Genomic DNA, 6,941 nt, shown 5'->3' with positions numbered 1-6,941 from the left:
ATCAAGTGTCCCATAGTTGTAATACTACTAGTAGTAACATACGGAGTAGTACTGTGTAGCAGAAATAAGTCTCCCATGCTAGCATGCCTCTGGGTTCACTTCATCCTCCAGGTAGCATCTATTGCGAGCATAACCAAATTCTCGTGCACGAGGAAGCGCGAAGAAGGGTGTTGGAGATATAACCCCGCGGTGCGACCCGCCCAGGAAGGGTCGGGATACACAGTTGGTGACTTATGGCAAGGGGCCCACGAAGGCTCAAGAAGACAAGACGTGAAGGCGGCAGTTTATAAACAGGCTTATTGGAGGCCCAAGACCCGGAGGTGACTCAAGACCTGAAGGTGTGAGCCGCCCGGTGATGGCTTGCTCTGTAAGGAAAAGGGAATTAGAACCAGAGTCAATTACATTGTATGACCCGACCTGGACTCTTGTAAGCCACCGGACCTCGACCTGTATATAAAGGCGAGACCCGGTGGCGGGTTAACCCAAGAGACAATTGATCGATAGCTAGGTCAAGCGTATTCGCTCCCTTCTAATTGAAACTCAAGCAATACAACTAGAAGCAAGACGTAGACTATTTCCTCATTGTGAGGGGCCGAACCTGGGTAAATCCTTTGTGTACTTTGTCCCGTTCAACCCTTTCGAGCTAACCCACGTTGCGATGGCTCCACACCTATGTCCTTTCACTAGGGCATCTGCCGTGACAAAACCACAATAGTTGGCGCCCACCATGGGGCCAGAGAAAGGTGGTTTCGAGTTCTTAAAGGGTAGCTTCTCAGGATCAAAGGATACGCCCTGGGCCGGATGACCAAGAGTCGCTGCGGCAAGATCTACATCGACGACGCTGGCTGGGGCCCTGAGGCCGACTCAATTGAGTATGGGTACTAGGTCCCTTTGGTGGAATTCACGTCTTCATCGGCAAGGTCGGCGAGTCAGAGCCAGAGCTGGACACCTGCACCGCATCATTGAGACGACTAAGCACGTGCGGCCCGCCAGGGTTCAACCCGGCCGGAGGCACGCCTTTGTTGGCTTTGTTCATGGGGTGGATCTTGAGGAAGGATCCGTGTCTGGTGGAGAGACGACCATCTATTAAGGTGATGAGTCCTCAACTGACGAAACCGAGTCAATCTATCGACTTCAGGACGGCGAGCTTGGGGGCTATTCCTATGGTGATAGTATTCCAGACCCCTATGAGCCACCGAGCAGGGCTACTATTTTTATGGCTGGCACGCAACCAGTGTTAAACTCCTCAACTGCCACGACCATGATGTCCGGCTCAACTGCTGCTGCGACGGCCGGGGCGAGCGGCTATGCGCGGCCGCCGGCTCAAGTCTTATCTGAGCTCTTGGATGCTTTGGCGACTCTATTAGCTGCAGTGGTAACTCCGACGAATCAAGTGCAGCACAATACGAAGGTTGCAAAGCTGCGGGACCGGGTGGCTACGGCCCGAGAGTATCTTGACGTGGAGAATGCCAGGATGACAACATAACGTGCTTTGTTGGAGGCTGAGTCACAACGGATAAGAGCTCAGGCTTTTCGTCTAAATTTGGACCAGAACGCGTCCAATGTTGTTCTGCGGAGGAGGCACCAGAGCCACCTGCCTTTGCAGTTTGAAGGGCGAAACCTTTTTAACATGCCCGGGGCAAGAACGAGTAACCCGCCTGGTGTGACCCGGGCTGCTGAGGTGCCTGTGGCCGGAGCGGCGGCTCAGCCCTGTGTTCCAGACCAGCCTCCTAGGGATCTAACCCCACCTCAACGGGTTCCAACACCTTTTGGACATTACTCCAACCCGATGGATAATATGATTGTTGCAGCCTCGCGATTGGCGGCTATTCCGATCGACGACGAGTTTCCAGCTGCGACAGAGACCCGGAACGCGGTGGAACTTCTTCAGAAGGCTGTGGCGCAACATGCGGCTTACTCATATAGTCGTGAGCGTATCCATTCGACTCCCCGACCAAGTCAAAGTTACAACCGGCGCGTTGAATTGTCAGCGGTTTCCAGCAGCGAACGGCATTGTAACCCGCCTCGTCAGGACGACCCGCCCCACGGACATAACCTGCCCCGTGATGGTCATAATGTTCAGACCCTTGTGGATCAGGCTAGAGCCCATCATGAGCCGGAATTGGCGGCTCAATTGGGGGTTCATCAACAGTTTCAGTTAAACCCTTCGGCGTCCGTTGAGGCTGGGATGACTTCCAGGACAGTGGGTGTGCCGTGTTTAGTGTTGGCTCTACGCAATGAATGTCTGCCCAAGGATTTTAAGGGACCTCGTAAGGTACCTAACTACACAGCTGATATTCCACCTGAGGCTTGGATTGAAAGCTATGAACTGGCTATGGAGATGCTGGATGTTAATGATGTTGTGTGCACCAAATATTTCACAGTGATGTTGGATGGATCGACTCGTACCTAGTTGAAAGGATTACCCGCCAATTCCATCAACTCATGGGAGGAGTTGAAGGCGCACTTCATTCAGAACTTTAAGGGAACATGTAAGCAGCCTCTGTCGATTATTGACCTAGACAATTGTGTGCAGCGGGAGGATGAGTCGGCCCATCATCGGGTTCGTTGGGTCTCAGCTATTATTCACTCATCGAATAGCATTGCAGCAGGCTCTATTATTCTCATTCTGGAGAAGAATTGTCACTTTACCCCCCTCAAACAAAAGCTCGGGCGGCTCAAGCATCATTGTAGTGACATGGGGGAGCTCATGGCGGCTCTCATTAAGTATGCTAACTCTGATACTGCCAAGGATCCCGTATCTGATTATGAAAAGTCCAAAGGAAAGAAGAGCGGTAATGGTAAGGGTCGGCAGCAGAACATGGCCGGTCATAATGGTGACAACTAGGGTAATGGTGGTAAGCGTAGACACCCCGATGGCGAGTCAGATCTTGTAGGTAACACCAACGCTGGATATAAAAACTAGCGCCATGGTAAGCCGACCTTTGGAGGGCCGAGATTTAACGTTCAGGCCATGTTGGATGAACCTTGCCTGAAATACAGTTTGCCCAATAAGCCAGCAGCTCATTTGTGGAAGGATTGTTTCATTATGAAGGAATACAAGAATTCCGGTTTTCATCAAAATCATGACAATAATAATGGCCCGCCCTGCGGGTCAGGATCCGGCTCACACGGGCCCGACTTTGGGGGCGGCGGTTCAAATTCTGGTTATCAAGGACAGGGTAATTAGGGTGGTTATAACCAACAGCCCGGTCAAGGTAACCAGCAACATCAGTCAGGATACCAGAGTAATCTGAAGCAACTTAAGAGTGGCCAGTATGATGTATTCACGACAAGTCTTTGCAAGAGAGATCAGCAGGTTCATAAGCGCGCGGTCAACTCACTTGAGCCGGCGGAACCTTAGTATTGGCGGTGGTCAGAGCAACCGATCACTTGGAGTCGCGAGGATCACCCACCCCGAGTTAACAATCCGGGTCAACTAGCGTTGGTGGTAGCCCCTCAAGTTGGGGGTTACAAATTCACTAAAGTCCTTATGGATGGTGGAAGCAGCATCAATATCCTTTATTATGACACCTTTCGTCGAATGAATTTGACTGATAAGGATCTTAAGCCGTCCTCTATAGTCTTTTATGGTGTGGTACCTGGTAAGTGGCAAACCCAGTTGGTAAGATTGCCTTGGAAGTGGCTTTTGGCAATGATTATGACTTCACGGCAGAAACGTTGTGGTTTGAGGTGGTTAAAATAAAGAGCCCTTATCATGCCTTGTTTGGACGACCGGCTTATGCTAAATTTATGGCATGGCCTTGTTATGTTTATCTTCAGCTTAAGATGCTAGGACGTAAGGGTACCATTACAGTCCATGGTAATCGAAAAATTGCATTGGTGTGCGAAGAAGGAAATGTTGCCTATGCTGAGTCAGTATGTGCTACTGAGGAGCTTAATTTTATAAGGATAATGTTGATGAAAGTCCAACTAATCCCTGGGTGGTTTTGGTAATTCTTAACAACATATAGCTCATTGAAGTAATATTCTTTCAAGATAATCATTTCAGAAAGTTCAATGATTGGCATGGCATGGACTAAAGATGTGGACCCCTCAAAATGCTAAGGACACATATTGGCAAAAGCTCAAGACTCTACATTTTCATTTTAGTGATCCAAGATCACATTGAGTCCATAGGAAAAGCCAATACTATTAAAAGGGGATGAGGTGTTGCTTAATGGCTTGCTTGCTCAAAATGCTTAGTGATATTCTCCAAAAGCCGTCAACCACTTTCTCATTTCCACATATGTCCTAAACCTAAAGTCAAACTCGGCCCCACCGATTTGATCCATCCGGCGCCACCGAGTTCATTTGACATAGCCATAGCCAGAAACCCTAATTAGTTCGGTTTCACCGATAGGGATATCGGTCTCACCGAGATGGGATTGCAAACTCTCTGTTTCCTTTTCGTAATGTTTCAGTCTAACCGAGATGAGCGATCGGTCCCACCGAGTTCGCAATGAAAACTCTCCGTTTCCTTTTCATAACATTTTGGTCTAACCAAGATGAGCGATCGGTCCCACCGAGTTTGCCCGACCAACTCTCTGTTTGCCTATTACTGAAATCGTTCTCACCGAGTTCATGTGATCGGTCACACAGAGATCAAGTTATGCCCTAACCCTAACATATCGGTCCCACCGAGTTGATCATGTCGGTCCCACTGAAAAGCCTAACGTTCACATTTTGAATTCAATCGGCCTGACCGAGTTTCACTATTCGGTCTCACCGAGTTTGGTAAGTTGTGTGTAACGGTTAGATTTTTTGTGGAGGCTATATATACCCCTCCACCCTTCCTCAATTCGCAGAGAGAGCCATCAGAACATGCCTACACTTCCAGCATTCATTTTTTGAGAGAGAACCACCTACTCATGTGTTGAGACCAAGACATTCCAATTACAAGAATCTTGATCTCTAGCCTTCCCCAAGTTGCTTTCCACTCAAATCATCTTTCCACCATATCCAAATCTGTGAGAGAGAGTTGAGTCTTGGGGAGACTATCATTTGAAGCACAAGAGCAAGGATTTCATCATCAACATGCCATCTGTTACCTTTTGGAGAGTGGTATCTCCTAGATTGGTTAGGTCTCACTTGGGAGCCTCAGTCAAGATCGTGGAGTTCAACCAAGGAGTTTGTATGGGCAAGGAGATCGCCTACTTCATGAAGATCTAACCAAGTGAGGCAAGTCCTTCGTGGGCGATGGCCATGGTGGGATAGACAAGGTTGCTTCTTCATGGACCCTTCGTGGGTGGAGCCCTCCGTGGACTCGTGCAACCGTTACCCTTCGTGGGTTGAAGTCTCCATCAACGTGGATGTACGATAGCACCACCTATCGGAACCACGCCAAAAATCTCCGTGTCTACATTGCGTTTGTTCCCTCCAAACTCCTCCCTTCTACCTTCATATGCAATGATTTACATTCAACTACTATACTCTTAGAATTGCATGTGTAGTTTGATTGCTTGACTTGTGTTAAGTTGCTAAAATCTGCCAAGACTTCAAATTGGGAAAAGGCTAGATTTTTATTTGGTCAAGTAGTATAATCACCCCCCTCTAGACATAGTTTCGATCCTACAAGTGGTATCAGAGCTTCGGTCTCCATTTGCCTTGATTTCCACAACTTTGGTGATCATAGCCTTGGTTTCACAACCTAGGAGAGTATGGCAACTAGCGAGGGAAATTACCACCGTAGAGGTCCTTACTTTGATGGTACTAATTTTGCTAGTTGGAAGCATAAGATGAAAATGCATATTCTTGGACATAACCCCGCCATTTGGGCTATTGTGTGTATTGCTTGCAAGGTGAATTCTTCGATGGGAGAGAACCGAATCATGAAGCTACCGTGTACGAATTGAGATGTTGCAGTACAATGCTCAAGCTTACGATATCCTCTTCAATGGATTGTGCCCCAGAGAATTCAACAAAATCAGCCGTCTTGAGAATGCAAAGGAAATTTGGGATACTTTGATTGATATGCATGAAGGTACCGACTCTGTCAAGGAATCCAAATTGTATGTGCTTCAAAGTCAACTTGACAAGTTCAAAATGAAGGATGGTGAAGGTGTCGCTGAAATGTACTCTAGGCTTGCTCTCATCACGAATGAGATTGCCGGCTTAGGAAGTGAGGAGATGACCGATAGATTCATCATCAATAAGATCCTAAGAGCCTTGGATGGAAAATATGATACCATGTTCACATTGATCCAAATGATGCCCAATTACAAAGGTGTCATTGATAGAATTGTTGCTCATGAGATGTCACTCAAGGATAAAGAAGAGCTTCATCACAAGTCTAGTGGTGCTTAAAAAGCCTCATGTGATGCTCCTACATCATCAAGTGAGAAACAAGCTTTCAATGAATAATTGATCTTAATGGTGAAGAACTTCAACAAGTTCTACAAGAGTAGAAGCAAAGAAAGAAGTTCCAAGTCAAGGTCGTACAATGACAAAAGATCTTCCAGTTGTGAGCGTAATTGCTACAATTGTGGAAGACCCGGACACTACTCCAATGAGTGTACAGCTCCCTACAAAAAAGAGAAGACTCACCTAAAAGGAGAAGCAAAAGAGAAGAATCGCCTCAAAGGGAGAGAACGAGTAGAGATGATCGTTATGAACGAAGAACCTCTCGCAGAAGCAAGGATTCGGAAAGGAAGGACAAGTCATCAAGCTCATGTTGGTGAATGGGTATCCGGCTCCGACTCCAACAATCACTCCGAGAGAAATTATCACTCCGACTCTGAAGATACTGAAGATGAAGGTGTTGCCAGTCTAGCACTTGTGTCAGCCAACTCCTATGACATATTTGACTCACCAAATGAAGGAATTGGAAGATGCTTCATGGCTAAAGGCCCAAAGGTACCACACCCCGAGTATGTTGATTTCAATAGTGATGAAGATGATTTGCTAGGTGATGATGATTAACTTGTTGACAATTCTAGTGA

The sequence above is a fragment of the Triticum aestivum genome, chromosome 1D, assembly GCF_018294505.1.
Source record: "Triticum aestivum cultivar Chinese Spring chromosome 1D, IWGSC CS RefSeq v2.1, whole genome shotgun sequence".
NCBI lineage: Eukaryota > Viridiplantae > Streptophyta > Magnoliopsida > Poales > Poaceae > Triticum > Triticum aestivum.
Note: the sequence above shows the minus strand (reverse complement) of the source record.